This window comes from Setaria viridis, chromosome 3 (assembly GCF_005286985.2).
Source record: "Setaria viridis chromosome 3, Setaria_viridis_v4.0, whole genome shotgun sequence".
NCBI lineage: Eukaryota > Viridiplantae > Streptophyta > Magnoliopsida > Poales > Poaceae > Setaria > Setaria viridis.
Window position 1 is genome coordinate 17,367,534 of NC_048265.2, and position 18,081 is coordinate 17,385,614.

General features: G+C 42.7%; 1 non-coding gene across 1 annotated transcript; it reads left to right on the plus strand.

The window, feature by feature from the left end:
* Positions 1–9,027: 9,027 nt before the first annotated feature.
* LOC117848072 (uncharacterized) lies at positions 9,028–12,938 on the plus strand. Its single transcript, XR_011897666.1, has 3 exons — positions 9,028–9,535; positions 10,067–10,193; positions 11,549–12,938. It is a non-coding gene; the product is annotated as an uncharacterized protein (transcript).
* The last annotated feature ends 5,143 nt before the right edge of the window (positions 12,939–18,081 follow it).

An 18,081-nucleotide genomic window follows, 5' to 3' on the forward strand; every position in this document is an offset into this window, starting at 1 on the left:
ATGACTCTGTAGCAAGTAGATAGCCTCTCCTCTGTCTCTCCATGTAGAACGTATCAGCATCCTCTGTGACTGCATACCTATCTTGCATCCACGATGTGATCCATAACTATCTTGTGATTCCTAGCATATTCTACGACGACGACCATTGCCAGTGCCTGGAGCCGCCAGTCATGGTAGAATACTGAATTATGTTGGTGAACAAACCTGGAACATGGACACCAATTCGACAGGATTGAATTAGCAGAGCCTCCTGATTTTTAAGAAAACCAAAATAAATCAAGTGGGATTATGCAGAGGTTCGAGTGACTTAATGAATTAAATGACCACTTGGCTGGACGGATCTCCTAACATCCAACCTAATTTTAATTATGAAATAATTGAAGCATATCATTCCGTCATGAGCGACAATTCTATCAGGATTGATTTAGCAGTCACTGTTGACAGTACAAATGACCATAGCTATATTCTCTAGAATGCTACCCCTCAAGTTCCACCACGTCCAAGTTGCATCCTCGATCTGATCCAGAACTATCTTGTGATTCCTAACATATTCTGATTCAGAAGAAAAAGGAATTAGTATTTGTAATATTTAAGAAACAACAATGATAGCATCAGTAATACTGAATGCCTTAACAGATATCTGAATTTCAGATAACGTCAACAGTGGAGTATCAAACAGATATAATTTGGGAGGAATAGAGAGGAGCAATGTTAAAGCAGTATCTTTATACTGGCCCCATTATCATGTTCAAAGGAGTAATTTTCAGACATAAAGAAGTAATTTGCCCAATAAAAACTTCAGAAGTATTTTTCATAGCCTACTAAGTAGCAAATTACTTCTCAGAGCAATTCATACCAAAGGCTTGGGTCCTGGCGATGTGGATGCTCGATCTGCTAAGTCTGCTGGCACATCTCACAATCTCAAACATGTATCCGGAGCAAAATATTCATATCTCAATCTAATGAAATGAAAAAAAATGTTAAGAAAAATTCAAGTTGGTACTGAGAACACTATATTTTAGATGAATTCCTAAAAACAAATGCTCCTACCTTTTCAGTAGTCATACTGTCTATTATAAGTTTATATTATTTCAATCTATTGTGCAGATAACGCCCTTCAATTTGCCAAACTAGATGGCAACAAACAACTCTGTACCTATGAAAAACGAAGGTAACATTTAGTATTACCAAATTAACCACATATAGTTGTAGCAGTTTTATAAGGAATACAAAATTCTCATGCAGTGGAGTCACAATCACAAGTCATTGATGCAAATGAAAAGAGAAGGAAAAGAGATACAGAGCGTCATACCAAAATGACAGATGAAGAAAACCAAGATAAACTGAAAAAACATGTGAAACCTATTATAGAAGAAAAGGTAGAGATGCAACACAGTACCAAAAAAATGCACAAAAGAGAGATAGAAATATGCAAATATGCAGTCAGAACAAAAGAAATCTAGAATAGAACAAGCCATAACTAACCGTGAAATGAGGAGCAGCAAAACAACGAAAGGTTCAATTGCAATAGAGAATCCTGCATATATTGAAACAGATATGTCAGTTGAAGTCAGTACATCTAGCCTTAATGTTAAACACAGGAAACATGTGACGCCAGGAGAAAGGCAAACATTGCTAGCCTGTCAAAACAAAAAATTCATGAAAAAACAAAAGGGGATAGTTTATTCATCATCATCAGAAGATGAATCCATGAGCGAAGAGGACAATGACATAGAAATGCAAAAACAGCCAGAAATCATGAATCTAGGTAATACTCTGAATTCTATACAACACTTTCGCATTTCAATACAATATATGCAAATTCCAATACAAAAGTATTGTTGGTCAAGATATGCTTAATACACGGTATACAATACTTTAACATTTGTATAGACTACATACATCCATATATTTTACTAACAATCTCCATCCAACATAAATACCCTCTTTAGTATGTCCAACCATAGAAGACATTGATGCCCCAACACAACTAACAAATGATGAAGATAATGGTAAGGTTATCAACTCCAAAGTAAATTCTCACATGATACAAAAGAAACACAAATATGTACTCACAATTATGGAGTGATATTTGAAGAAGACACGAACGAGGATCATTACATGTTCTTATGTCAAGGTATGCTTCAATACTTTAAAAAAAATCCTTCCATCATTATGTTAATACTTTCCTAAATTTTTTTACATAAAAAAATTCAACAGAATGGGACAGAGATGTGGATATGGAAATCAGAGAAGATGAAGGAACTGCTACAAAGATCTCAGATCCATATAACACTGTCTACAGCAACATACCAAACGACACAACCATGCTGAAAAATAAAGAAAAATGTATATGCTGCAATGCAAAGAAATTTGAGTACGAATCCGAGGGGTTATGCTGCAGAAAAGGACAGATTAGATTAGCCAATCGAGAGACACCACTTGAACTCATGAGACTTTGGACATGCAGCGATTCTGATGCAAGACATTTTTGGAACAATATAAGATTTTTCAATGGACATTTCTCATTTACATCTCTTTATAGCCACCTAGACAGTGAGACCACTGACATGAGAAAAGCTGGTATTTACACCTTTCGAGCTCATGGCCAGATGTATCACAATATACAATCATTTGGAAATAGTCGCTCAGATCCAAAGCATCTAGAGTTGTACTTCTACGATGATGATCCAAGCCTAGAACATCGGTATCGATGTTGCCACGAAGAAAAGTACAAACAAGACAAACATGTAGTCACAATTTTAACACACATTCTACGCGAAAACCCATACTCTAAACAGTTTAGAAGTTTGGGACAGAACGAAAAACTTGATGACTACAGGCTGATCTTGAACCTTGACCAAAGATTAGACAAAAGAACATACAATGCACCAATAACTTCTGAGGTAGCTGCAGTGCGGATTGAGGGAAATCAAAGAAGAAATACCTTTGACAAGAATGTAATACTACATGGAAACAACAACGAAATACAAGGCATCAGATCATACTATGGCTGCTATGATCCATTGTCTTATCCTCTATCTTTCTAAGAGTTGAACTCGGTTGGCATTCAAATATCCCAAGGGCCAATACAATAATGGAAGAATTGAGAAATGATAATGTTGATGGCAACAATAGTGACAATGACCTAGGTTAGAATTTCATATCCTTTTGTCTTCTAAATTTAGTTTACATATATGAAACAACTACATAAATATTCCTCTAACTTTAGCGTTCCAATTCTTACACAGATTCAAGAAGTAAGCTGGGGGTAACCATGAGAGAATATTACTGCTATAAATTCCATGCAAGACCAAGCATATTCAACCCAAGATTGCACGGTGGTAGACTTTTTCAACAGTTTGCCGTTGATACATACATCGAGATTGAGAGCTCCAGATTGGACTACATATGGCATCATTAGAAAGAAATAAGGGCAGATCTATACCAAGGACTCCTGGATAGCACTCAAGAATGAGAACAAAAGGGAGATAAAGTAGGAAAACAAACAGTGCTAGCATCATCATTTATTGGAGGGCCAAGAGATAAATTGCAATGATATCTAGATGTTATGGCTTTAGTTCGGAAATATGGAAAGCCAGACATATTCCTAACAATGACCTGCAACCCAAACTGGGAAGAGATCACCCGAGAACTAGAGTTTGCACAAACACCTCAAGATCGCCCAGATCTCATGGTTAGGGTTTTCAAGCAAAACTAGAAGAAATGAAGAATCAACTGTTGAAAAAGCACATTCTTGGAAAGGTAAAGGCATATACCTATGTTGTGGAGTTCCAAAAGAGAGGTCTACCTCATGCTCACTTCTTGCTGATAATGACTGGAAAATACAAGTACACATGTCCAGAGCAATATGACAAAATAATCTCCACCGAGCTACCAGACAAGCACAAGTATCCAGATCTATATAAAATGGTCATCAAACATATGATGCATGGTCCTTGTAGCATATTTAACAGAAATTGCCCTTGCACAAAGAATTGAGCATCTTGCAAAAACAATTGTCCAAGACCATTTAATGAAACTACAATTCAAGGCAAGGGTCCTACCCATTGTATAGAAGACGGAATGATGGTCGCACCGAAACAGTCCGGAACTATAAACTAGATAACAGATGGGTTGTTCCGTACAACCCATACCTATTGCGCTTTTTTAACTGCCACATAAATGTTGAGGTATGCTCAAGCATTAAAGCCATTAAGTACATGTTCAAATACATCTACAAGGGACATGACCGGGCCTCTATATTTGGGGCAAATGATGAAGGTGAAATTGATGAAATTAGATAGTACAGAAACGCACGGTGGGTTACACCTCCAGAAGCACTATGGAGAATATATGGCTTCGAATTAAGCAAGATAAACCCACCAGTCATACAACTGCAGCTTCATCTCCCAAACATGCGCATGGTTTCATACCATGGAAAAGAAAAAACTGAGAACGTTATCAACTGTGATGGCACGGAAAGGTCAATGTTAACTGCATACTTTGAAGCTAACAGGTTACATGAAAAAGCACGAGGCATACTATATAGGGATTTTCCTGAACACTATACTTGGAACAAACAGGGAAAGTTTTGGCAACAGAGGAAACGGAAAGCTACATACCAGGTTGGCAGAATAGTAGTTGCACATCCGGGTGAAGGAGACCGATAAAACTGTCAGATTTATAAGCCCAGCAGTCCACCAGGAGGTTACCCAAGTGGTTGATTTGTAGGTGGAGTCGATTGCAAAACCAAGAACTCGAAGGTGATCGCGAGAACACAAAGGACATGAGGGTTTTAAATAGGTTCGGACCTTTGGAGAGTAATACCCTACGTCATGTTGGGGAGTAATACCCTACGTCATGTTAGGGTTTGTATTGCTCAAGAGTTGATGTGTTGGGATTGCCTACCCTCGGGGGGTGCCCTTGGCCGCTTTATATAGTCTGACGACCTAGGGTTACAAGTCGGTTTGAATCTAATCTGCTTGGTTGTTACATGGAAGGTGATCCGAGTCGGATTACAATACGTATCCCGCAATATTCAGGCTGATTTGAATCGTCCGGCCTCCTTGACTTGTACTCCAAGTATCTTCATATCCTTGGCCCATACACCCTGGTCGGGCGGGCCCACTTGTCAGGTCCGGCCAGTATCCGGGTCAGTGGGGACCCATAGGATACCCATATCCCTCAATTACCTTCAAGTTCTACTAAACCACGTGACAGGAGCCACGTGCTACGAAGACTTATGAACAATTGATGGCAAAATAGTGCCAACCTTTCAAGAATCTGCACAAAAAGGGCACTAATTGAAGCAGACAATACAATAGATGACTGCATGATAGAAGCTGAGTTGTTTCGTATGCCATCATCACTACGACGCCTCTTTGCAACAATTCTGGTGTTTTGTGAGCCCAGCAATATTCGTACACTATGGAACAACCACCTTGAAGCAATGTCAGAAGACTATAGTAGAAACTGCAAATGCAAACATATGGTCCAACAAATGGTGCTGAAAAATATTAGGGATATGTTGCAATCAATGGGCAAAGACATACGGTCATTTCCTCTTCCAGAGATTGACGAGCAGCAAACACGACAAACGATGTACCTAGAGAAATCATCGAGGAATCCATGATTGAGGTAGACCCAGAGGACGCATCTTTGCATACATACCTGAACAAGGAACAAAGGGCTGCATATGAAAAAATTCTAGCCACAGTTAACAGTGATTCAGGAGGCCTATTCTTTGTCGATGGACCGGGAGGCACAGGAAAAACTTTTCTATATAGAGCGCTACTGGCTACAGTCCGTGGACAAGGTAAGATTGCTTTAGCTACAGCAACATTTGGTGTAGCAGCTTCAATAATGCCAGGGGGCAGAACCGCCCACTCTAGATTCAAGATACCACTAAGAATACATGATGGATCTATTTGTTCATTCACAAAATAAAGTGGGACAACCAAGCTACTTCAAACAACTTCATTAATTATTTGGGATGAAGCATCTATGACTAAGAGGCAAGCAGTTGAAGCTCTAGGCAAAAGTACGAGGGACATAATGGACTGCCCAAATCTTCCATTTGGTGGAAAAATAGTGGTATTTGGTGGAGATTTTAGACAAATTCTGCCTGTTGTGCGAAAGGGAACAAGAGCCCAGATAGTGGATACATCACTAAGAAGGTCCGACCTTTGGAATTGCATGCACCGATTAAAGCTCGTGCACAACATGAGGGCACATAAAGACCCATGGTTCGCAGAATACCTACTGCGTATAGGAAATGGCACCGAAGAGACAAATGAAAATGGAGAAATATGTCTATCTACAAATATATGCGTGCAACATACACCAAATGACAATGGCCTCGATACATTGATCCACAATATCTATCAAACGGACAATACTCTCCTAAAAGATCCAAAATACATCACTTCAAGAGCAATCTTATCAACAAGGAATGATTGCATGGACAACACAAATCTAAAAATGATTGAACATTTCCAAGGAGATGAGATGGTATATCACATCTTTGATTCAGTAGAAGACGATCCTCATAACTACTATCCACCAGAATTCCTGAACAAACTTACACCAAATGGACTAACGCCACATATGTTGAAGCTAAAAATTAATTGTCCCATCATACTACTCAGGAATATCAACCCAACTAATGGACTTTGCAATGGCACAAGATTGGTAGTACGCGGATTTCAAAAAAATTCAATTAATGCAGAAATTGTATTGGGATAGCATCCTGGGATAAGAGTTTTCTTGCCTAGAATCCTATTATGCCCCTCTGACAATGAGATGTTCCCATTTCGTCTTAAGAGGAAATAATTTCCTGTCAGACTAAGCTTCGTCATGACAATAAACAAATCACAAGGGCAGACAATACCAACAGTTGGTGTGTACCTACCTGAACCAGTTTTCTCACATGGCTAACTGTATGTCGCGCTTTCCAGGGCAACAACGACAAAAAAACATAAAGATACTGACAGGTCTACATGATGAAGAGAAGACGAAGATCAATACAACTAAGACATACACAAAAAACGTTGTGTATATAGAAGTCCTCACAAAATAAGTGATTATTAAAAGCAATATTCTGAAGTCACAACTGCTAGAGAAGATACACCTTTATGAATAGTATACAGCACTTCAGATCTTACTACTGTTTAAAAACTTAAAAATTTAGTAAACATGAAGAGAGAAATAAATTATATTCAGTAATTCATCAATTCAATTTGGTAAAGACATAATTCAAATCTTAAAAACAACATTAAATTATAAACCAATTTTTGCGCCATGTGTATTAAGACGTGCGATATATTTTTTCCTCCCGTGCAACGCACGGGTCGGCCTTTAATGAAATCAACCTGCAGTCCTCATGAGTGATGCCTCTGGGTTTTTTTTATCCCACCCGCCTAACACGCTTGTCTCAGGTAGTTCTAATGCTAGCTTGTCTCATGTAGTTGTAATGCTTCCATTTCCCTTTTGTCTTGCCATAGCTTGTGGTAGAGGAGTAGACTCAATGACTTTCTTTTACTTTCGAGAAAAGTAATGCCATTTATGTGCTTTAGGGTCCCTTTGGTTTGGCTTTTTAGGTGCTTTGGCTTACAAAAAAGCTAAAAGTCAACCAAAGGGGTAACCCCAAGTGACTTCAACAAAAGCAGCTTTTCCTCTATAGAAATCTCAAATCGAACAAATCCAATGAATCCAATAATTCCTAAACAAATGGAACAAGTGGTAAACAAATCAAATGATTCCTAAACGAATCCAATGATTACTACTCAAATCCAATCAGTTTTGGTCACTAACAGAATGGGAGGAATTAATTTGGGTCACTTACAGATCTCCTGAGAGAAGTGTGGAGGGAGGACGACAAGGGCGCTGTCGTGGGGGTGTGGATGCCGTCGGAATACGTGACGGGGATGACTCGGAGCCGCCGGCAAGGGGTACCGCCAGGCAGGAGCCTCACCGCTAGCCGGACCTAGTCCTGCGTCCAACGCCAAGGACGAGGAGGACGGAAAGAGGTGGACAGGGCGATGGCGTGGGGGCAAAGGGTCGCTGGCGCCTAGGAGGAGGATTCCGAAGTGGGCAGCGGCCACCACCGGCCAGGTGCGCTGCCGGCCAAACCCTAGCGGCGTGTCGGACCTAAGCATCCCGATGCGAATAGAAACAAGAGACCAAGAGGGCGGAACGGTGGGGAGATACCGTAGCACTGATGAGCTCCTCACCATGGCTACGGCCTCCTCACGCGGTCGTAGTGGGGGACAGAGGGGAGCGGTGACGGGAACAAACACGAGGAGCTCGTGACGGCGCGAGCCGCGAGGGAGATCAAGAGAAAGAGGTGAGGGATACCAAGGCTACGGAATTCAGGGAGTTGGCCGATTGGGTGTAGTGGGCTGGTTTGGGCTGCATTATGTAGTAAGGCTGGTACACGTGAATGTCATTCCGTATCTCTGTATATTGCCTAGGAGAGTTACTTACCAATTATGACGACCTTCGTTGTGCAATGCTCGGTGATTTAACATTTTCACATTATAGCTTTATTTAGTTACCTTTGTATTCAATATCAAGTTATCTAAACTTCAAACATCATGAGGTCTTTTATTTTAATATGTCTCTCTTGGGTGCTCTAAATCTTCTTACGAAAAGAGAAATTCTAAGAAAATCATGAAATTCCAGTAGTTGGTGAATGGCTGGACGCCATCCAGTAGCGAAACCCCACCCTCTCATACTGCTCTTTACCATCATACAGACCGCTATCCGCGTAGACTTTGGCTAAAGCACGGGTGGTGGTGTGGAGGCGACAACATCAATATAGAAGCTAAGCGAGCATAGATGAAATAAGAGAATAATAACCTGAGAGCGTGTAAAGACCCGTAGCAACGCACGGGTATTTCTACAAGTCAAGTCTTAAATAAAAAAATTTAGGAAAATGAACCTTTTTAGGCAAAGGATCATTTGGATTCTTACGGTGTCAACGGTCAAGATGATGAAGTCGATCTATATAGCGTCGGCCCTACCTCCTTCAGATATCCCTTGGATTTAATTTATTGCTTTCTTCCGTTACTGATTACACAATCATTTCGAGCTCGCAATGGCGATCCAGATCGGGATGGAGAGATCCATGTTCCATGAGCCGGTGGCGAGGAGGATTGGGGCTACAAGCCGCTCCTTGCATCAGGAGCTCATCACCGGTGCTCTCGCATCCATGGATTCGTACATCTCCGACGAGCACCAGGTCGACAACATGTACGGTACCTTTTCTTATCCTCTGATTGCAGCCGGCGATGTCCATCTTGTTGGGGAAAACCATGTCCCGCAAGATGGCAAGATTCCGCAACAAAATGTTGCCGATTTTTCGGGTACCAGCGGCGGACGGCGGTCTTGGTTATGGCGGCGCTATATGCGGTAATCATGCACTTCTGGGAAATACCGTTCCCTCTGAGAATACACTAGTGAGCCAGGTAAATGCCGAAGAGGACGCTAGGACCTACAACCAAAGAGGGCAGCGGACACTTGACGAGGACAGGTACAACAATATAGCTTCAATGTTTCTCATGGTGTAAATCCTTGTCCAGAATTTTCTCGCCTTGTGTACATTGTGACCATACAAGGTTTTTCTGCTTGTTCCATGGAGTAGATGATTTCTCTTTCACACTTGTCCATCCCATGATAAGACTTGTTGATCTTTCAAGTGTATACATATGGGCCATCTAACCATGATTTTTCTACAATTCTTAATTACCAAAATTCCATCATTGAGTAGTATAATTTGAAGGCGAATATATGGCCCCTATTAATTGCATATCCAATTCCCCTCCAGTAATACTCAAGGTTTGAATTGTAGCAGTCTCAAAATGAAACCTGAGTATTGTAGCATAGTTGATCCCAGCAAAATTTGCCCCGTGACTATACAGTATATCCCTGTTCAATTTATAAAAAGCAGAAAATTTATATATGGGTATTATACCTGCACCTTGGCTTGTACCCGCAAAATCTTTATGCACCCATTATGTGTTGGCTTGCAAGGGTGATAAGTGAAGTTCCTTTTTTTTTTCAGATCGCTAGAAAAGCATGTGAAGAAGCTAGGTGAAAAGAAGTGGTCAATGATTGCAAAGAATCTCCCTGACAGGATTGGAAAGCAATGCAGAGAGAGATGGCTCAACCATTTGAGCCCTGATATTAAGGTCTTTCAATTTTTTGAATGGTCCTTTTAAGATTGATTTCTAGATGCATATATATGTTTTCCTTCAGATTATTTGTTATAATCTGTGTATACTGCAATATCATGCTTCTATTATCCCTTATGTGATCACTGGAGAATATTTTCGTAAGTACATAGGATAGGATCTGGGAGATCATTTTGTTCTTGAACGTGCTATTAGCCACTGTGCATACTTTTTAGCCTAGAATTTTCATGTGAAAAAGGGAACAACAAGTAGCTAGTGGGGGGTATTTAGGATTTTTCATTGATATGTGGAGATTTAAATCCTAGAATCCGTGAAACAGGAAGATCTTCAACTGGAAATCAAATTTCTAAGCTACATTATGTATGGATCAGTGATATAATTGCACTTTCTTGATATTTTGTACCTGTATACATACAAATCAATTTCTTAAGGATACTTCTTTGTTTTTATGTTCTTTTTTGGATCTAAATACTTGTATATGTACAAATAAGTTTTGTAGAAATTGTACTTGATTTTGTGTTTTTTTTTGGATATTTTATATTATGTTTCTAAATAGATATTCATGCACAATCAATTTGCTACATTTGTATTTGATAGAATGATTTTCTAGATTTTTTTCCTACATAGTTCAAACTAGCTATTGATGATCATGCCTCGTAATCTCGTATGCAGTCTGAACCATAAATTAATAGTGAAACAATATATGGACAGGTTGATGTTTTCCTTTTTATTGGGTTGATATATGGAAGTTTATAGATATGGCTGTCCTTTTTTTGTTAGCATGAGACTATATATTTCCGTCCAGTAAGTTTTTGATCGGCTTTCAATTTCATCAAAGAATTTATGTGGAAGGAACTTGAATAAGTACATGCATATATCCTAACGACGTACTAACAAGGAATTTGGTATACATTTATTGCTGTACATAGTAGCGCTCCTTCCATAATTTTGTATTAGTACTTCCTCCATCGTCGTTTTGGCATTTTTAAATTCATGTTCCAAATTTTAGATCGTTTTGACATTTTTAATTTATAGATTTTGATATGCACTTAGATACACTCTTATGTCTAGATACATAGCAAAATCTATGAATTTAGAAATGCCCAAATGACCTACAATTTCGAACGGAGGGAGTATATACCATTCAACTTGCAAACTAGATCACAATAAGTACTCCATCCGTTTCAAATTGTAGGTCGTTTTAGTTTTTCTAAGTTTATAGATATTATTATACATTTAGACATACATTATATCTATGTACATAAAAAAGCTAAAACAACATTCAAACATATTTTAAACATTTTTACTCACATACTCCAACAATTTGTGTTTGAACGCATCTCGTTCTGCAGACGACTGCCTGGACGGAAAAGGAGGAGAAGGTGATTGTAGCCTTGCACCGGAAGCACGGCAACAAATGGGCTAAGATGGCGAAGCGCATCCCTGGTCGACCAGAGAGCAACTTCAGCGGATCCTCTAAATAACCTCCTTACTAAGTTCACCAAGTTTAGAGGTTACTCCAACAGATCCTCTACTTGTCTCCCTATTTTGGGGAGGCCAGGTCCTCTACTTGTTTCCCTATTTTGGGATAGGACTATTGCTGGAGTTGGAAGTATTTTCGTGACAAAAAAAATACAGAGAACCTCCGTTTCACCTTTGAGGTTTTGATTTAAGGGGTACGCTCAGATAACAGCATCAAGAACCACTGGAACGCGACCAGGCGCTGGCTGGAAGCGAAGTGCCGGAGCAAGACGATTGAGACGGCCGCCGTCAGGAAGGCGACCCTCTCCATGGTCCTCGAGCTCTACATCCGTGAGCTGCGCGACAACGGCAAGCTGAAGGTGGCGGGCGCCCCGGCCAGCGCCGCCGCCGACCCGTCGATGCTGGATGATGATGCTGCGTCGGCCAGCTGGCAGGCGGACGACAACCCAGCCGTCGCGGAGCCATCGTCGGGCTCCAACTCACCCGACGACCAGTGGTGGCTGCACATGCTGTGCGGCGGCACGCTGCGTCGCTGCCTCCGCCGATGATGGAGGCGCCAGAGCCAACGCAAGACCACGTGTACGCTACGTACGACGCTGACGGCTACGTGCGCTACGTGCACCTGCAGCCGACGCCGGGGCACAGCTCCGCTCCTGTCAACCAGGCCGCCGCCGCCACGGCTGCCGGATACTACAACCCCCTGCTGTTCCCGTACTACCCGTTCGGAGGGCAGCAAGTGTACGGCCACGCCACCTGCCCTGCAGGCAGCTACTACCAGGAGGCCGGGCCGAGCCATCGCTACATCAACAGCGGCGCTGGCGGCGACGAGGCGCATGGCGACGCTGGCTTTGATCCCGCGGCCCCGGGACTGGCCGGCATGCCTTTCAGTGCCAACGCACCAGCTGGCCAGAACCAGCGTGGCGGCGGCGCCATTTAATCTGAGGTGAGGAACCAAGCCAGCCTCTGATGAGACTGGCTACAAATAAAGGGAGCTGCGTCACAGCAGCTCAGAACCAGTTTGAATAACCGCCTTCTGTGGACGGCGAAGACTCTGAATTTCCTTCGTTGAACTATGTCGTCGTGTTACTGTCGTTCGTGCTTTTGTCTGCTGGAGTTCACAACGAGTGCTTAAATAAGCGCCTTCTATGGACGGCGAAGACTCTGAATTTATGTCGTTGAACTATGTCGTGGTACTGTTGGGTCGTACTTTTGCCTGCTCGAGTTTGATCTAAATAAGAACCTTTGGTATGCTTAAGACTATATCTGATCTGTTTGCTGGTGCTGTGATATGCCTGATCAGTTTTCTTTTATTAAATCTGTGAACTGTGATTCGTTGCGCTTGGGGGATTTCTTGCGGTTCTCTTTGGAAGGGGCAAGCATGTTTGGTTTTGGTTTGAAATGATCGACGAAAAAGAAGCATGCGGCTCTTGAGTTTTTACCAATCAGGAACCAACGCTGCAGTGCACTTTTTTTTTTTTTTTGATAAGCAGTGCACATTGTTGGTGGACATCTGAATGGGTTCAGTTCAGTCAGCGTCAGACAACGTTTGGAACTGCACCTTGGAGTCCCCCCTCCCTTGAGTGCAATGCTGCAGTATCCAGTTTGTCTGAATCTGGCGGAAGCGGAACAGAATCGATCACCAACTAGTTCGCCACCAGATTGCTACTCCCCATTCGACCATTTCTGAAGCGGCGCGGCGGCACCATCATTGAGTGTCGGGAAGATGGTTGGCATGCGCTGCGACGACGCCATAATACTGTCAGGAAGTGCAGCACTGCTGCGTCCTGCAAGCCCTGCATCGATCAACCCAGGGCCAGGTGCAGACAAGAGGGGAACAGGCGAAGGCACCTGCAGCAGCGGCACGGAACAGAGCCCAGGCACGCGCTCGCCCGTCCGTCTGCGTTGGCGCCACCGGGCGCCGGCCGGGCCGGCCTCGCACTCGCAGCTTCGCGTCGTTTTTCATCAGCCGCAGGACGCGGTGGCCGGTGGGCAGCGGTCGTGTTCGTAGTGCCTGCGCCACTAGGCACAGGTGCAGTAGCCGGTCGTCATGGCAAGGGCGACCCTCGCCGTGAAACGACGCGCAATGCTTGGGCCTCGCTCGTTCAGGTGGGGCGAGGTCCGGAGGAACTCCCGAAATCCAGCGAGTTCCAGACCCTCTTTGCAAGAGGCATTCAGCCTAGCCACTCCATTCGATGTCATTAGGCCAATGAACGAACATGGAAGTAGATGGTGCTGATCCATTACGCACGAGTAGTCAGCCAAGACAAGACCACAGTGCTTGTACAGGAAGGCCGGGCGAACCGCGAACTGAACCAAAGCCACGGATACTTTTCATTTCACCCAGCTACAACTACAAAGCCTAGCTAGTAGCTAGTACCGGGAACGAACGGCGACATACATGCCGCTGCAATGCCATTGCAAAACCAATCGACCCAATCCGGCCAAGAACAACAAAGCAAACTAGCAACGGTAGCAGCACCGAAGCAATCAGCTGTCAAAAGCAAGTGGTTTTTACTTTAAATGTACTACCACTAACCGGCGATTAGACTCGCCTCCACAAAACAACGTAGCTTTCTTCAGGTTCGGCGGACGGCGCCCAGATAATCATTGCATCTAGGATCCTTGGAGTAGTGTTCTTCCGGCGCTGCCAAGCGCCAAAACCCCTTGCTTGATCGATCGTTTCGCGACATGCGACGGGCAGGCGCAAGTGTGGTGTGGAGAGGACTATCTGTGCTCGATCGTCTTCCTCAGGTCTGTGTGCCAACCAGCAGGCAGGCACGTCCAATCCTATCGATCGCCGAACGGTGTTTCGAACCAACTACCCGTTAGCGTTGGCGTATCTGCTTAGCTGACGTATCGGTGACGTTTTCGTGACTGTGCTAGTCTCGTGCGCAGGGCATGATGTACAGTACAGCTCTGAACAAGTTGCGCAGTTCTTGGATCGACCACAAGTAATCTGAAATAAACTGCTCAAAGCTAACTTATTTCATATTATTTGTGATCTTAATGTGATCCCAAATGGTTTTTTACCATAGTACCCATGACCTATAATCAACTTATACAAACAGTGCCTTCGTACTATCTACTACTCCCTCCATTTCAAATTACACCTAATGTCTGTTTTGACTTTTCTAGGTTCATAGATGTTTGCATGCACCTAACCTCTATGAACCTAGAAAAGCTAAAACAACCTACAATTTGGAAATGAGGGAGTAGTAAAATTTTCCTATCTAAATATCTAGGAAGATATCAAGATTTAGTACTAGTATCTACTAAAATTTAGCATATCTCTAATTTTAATTTGTTGCTATCTCAGGTCATAAATTGCTGTTATCTGTCAAGATTGTCATAAGGCTCGTATATATATATAGGCCATTTTGATGGGAGTTTTATTCTCATTTGATTGCTGTCACATCGCCTAGGATTTTTTTTAGGCTTGTATATATTAGGCCACTCTTAATAAGAGTTTATTCTCATTCAATTACTGTTATGTCACCTATAATTTTTTTTTGTGATATTGCAAAGCGAAGAGATATAATGAAGGATATTCACCGGTTTGCACAGGATCGAACGAGTTTGCGAGGTTGATCGGTCATGATCCATATGTCTAGCACATTCAGTATGTTGACTAGAGTTTTGTCAACACATCTCCTATATCATTCAATGCCCCAAACTATTAAAATCAAATCACTTCACCCTGATGGAAATTTTTCCCGTTGTGTTTCTTGTCCTGTAGATTTTTTATGTTCAAATTGAAAAGAATTACAGGCAGCATCTCATACACCATGCAAATGTCGCCATTATAAAAGCTATGGTGATGTGGACAATATTGGAGGCAATGGTTATCTCCCAACTATTGTTGATGCCCTCGTGTGGGTGGTGGATCTTCAACTTCTCATAAGCCTATTTACATCTTAGCTCATCTTGGACATTACAACTTGTCTTTTATTTTATTTTTTGTGGGCATTATATGCGTTCAAGGGGGATATATGCCTATGCCTGCGATCGTGGAAGCTACATGCGTAGACAACACATAGCCATTAGACGATGGTGATATTTGCACGTCGCTTTCCGTCAGGAGGCTGGCGAAAGTGTTGCTAGACATCTACCGCTCCTATCCGGAACCGATTCCATCGAAAGGCTCTGATAAGCCTGAGTGGAATTTACGCAGGATCTGGGCCATATCGCCAAAGGCAAGAATCTATCAGAAAAAAATACTTTGGGTGGTGTGTTAGGCGTAGCCTAGGCTTAGTATAATGTCCTCGGTTACATCTGACTATTCCCAATCTGAAGTATAAAACCACAGGAATATTATGTTCACCATCACAGAAATTAAAAGCCTTTTCTTCAACGTGTGCCAGGGCATAAAAAAGGACGAACCGGAACGGTTTTCATTCCCAGGTAGTAGTAGTAGAATAATGCGAGATGGAACAAATTTTTGCAGTGCTTTCATGTCATGATATGCCTGAAATAGGACTGCATCATATTTTCTCAGGGAGTGCACACACGCCGTGCGTGGTCACCAACTGTACACATGGGTGCAGAGGACACTGGAGAAGGGCAGATCTTAGCCACATGTCTAATCGCGCATTATTATGATGATGTTCGCCGGTACCTTTCCGTCTAATCTATCGGCATAGCCTTTCTGAAATTCGAATCCAAAGCGGAGCTCCAGCGTGCTCTCAGTGCTCTCCACCGGAGCAGCAGGCTCGCTCGTCGTTAAGTCTTCGCCCGAGGCCTTCTCGTACGTGGCCCATGGGAAGCATCACGCTCAACCGCTCAAGTCCTCGTGTGGGAGCCCTGCCTGAGAGAGCTCTCCCACTGCACGATCGATGAGCTCCGTGGATCATGTGTAGCCGCGCAGATTTGTACATATCCATGGTGCGCTACACCGTAAAAAGGCGATTGGAAATGTGTAATGGAAGGTGCATGTCCCTGGATTTGAGACACGGGGTGCACAAGGTTGTCACGGGAGTTAAGGTGATTTCGGTCATGTCGTGCTGTGCATCGGACAAGGGTCACACCACGACATGGACAGACACTACTGATGGGTGACTCTAATTTGACAAGTTTAACGACACGAGTGGCGCAACTACACTAGTTTAAGGAACTCGCCTTAGGTACGGTCGGTGCACATGCTGGACTTGACGTTTAGGGGATCTGGGTGAGAGAACATGCTAATTTGGAACCATTTGCACAATATGTACTGTGAAAGCTGCAAATACGTATACCTCAGCTAGAAGCACGTGCAAATTCAGGAACGTGAATTACACTCCTGACTGAAGGTACCTCAATGCAGAACATGTTCCTGAAAGTTGCAAAAAATACCTCAGCCGGAAGGTACATGTTGATCACATTCAGGAAATGTTAATTGTGGAGCATGGTCCCACATGTCATCTAGCACAGTCTAGTATGTTGGCGAACGCATTTTTTTTCCCAGCAGTGTGGTATGCATGTACGGTGGAATAATTTTGTGAAGAGTACACTCACCGGCTTACTCTTTTGGAGGCGATTCGAAAAAAAAGATAACATACTGGGGGTGTTTGGATACGAGGTGCTAAACTTTAGCAGGGTCACATCGGATATTCGGATACTAATTAGAAGAACTAAACATGAGCTAATTACAAAACTAATTGCACAGATGGAGTCTAATTCGTGAGATGAATCTATTAAGGCTAATTAATTTATCGTTAGCAAATAGTTACTGTAGCACCACATTGTCAAATCATGGACTAATTAGGCTTAATAGATTCGTCTCGCGAATTAGACTCCATCTGTGCAATTAGTTTTGTAATTAGACTATATTTAATACTCCTAATTAGTATCAAATATTCGATGTGACATGTGCTAAAATTTAGCACGGTGTTCCCAAACACCCCTGAATTACCGATTGCTGACTGCTGACGGAAGAATCAAGGACCCCTGGAGCACACATGGTCTAGTGATGGGTGATGACGACAGACACATCCAACGGACGAATGACGCCCTCGCATCACGTTTTCAGCGTACTCTCGACACCTTCGCGCGTAAGCAACACCTCACACACGGCAGCAGGCTCTTCCAGTCCAGTCCTCTTTCGGAGAAACCATGAATGAGCACACTGATTCCATCAACGGCTGGCTCGGCTGCTCATTTCCAAAGAAGCGAGTTATTGCTCTACTGCTGTCGTGATGAGCTTGTTCCTGGCTGTGCATGGAACAACACCAAAATGCTGCTGCATTGCATTTTCTGTCCAGAACTCCATCAAGTAGCTTCAAACAGCTAACACAATTTTTTCTCCAAAGAAAAAAAAGTTTACACTATTTTGGCTAGGAAAGGATGGATACAGCTCAAAGTGGAATACCGTGCTAAACTTTAGCACCTGTCACATTGGATGTTTGGATACTAATTAGGAGTATGAAAC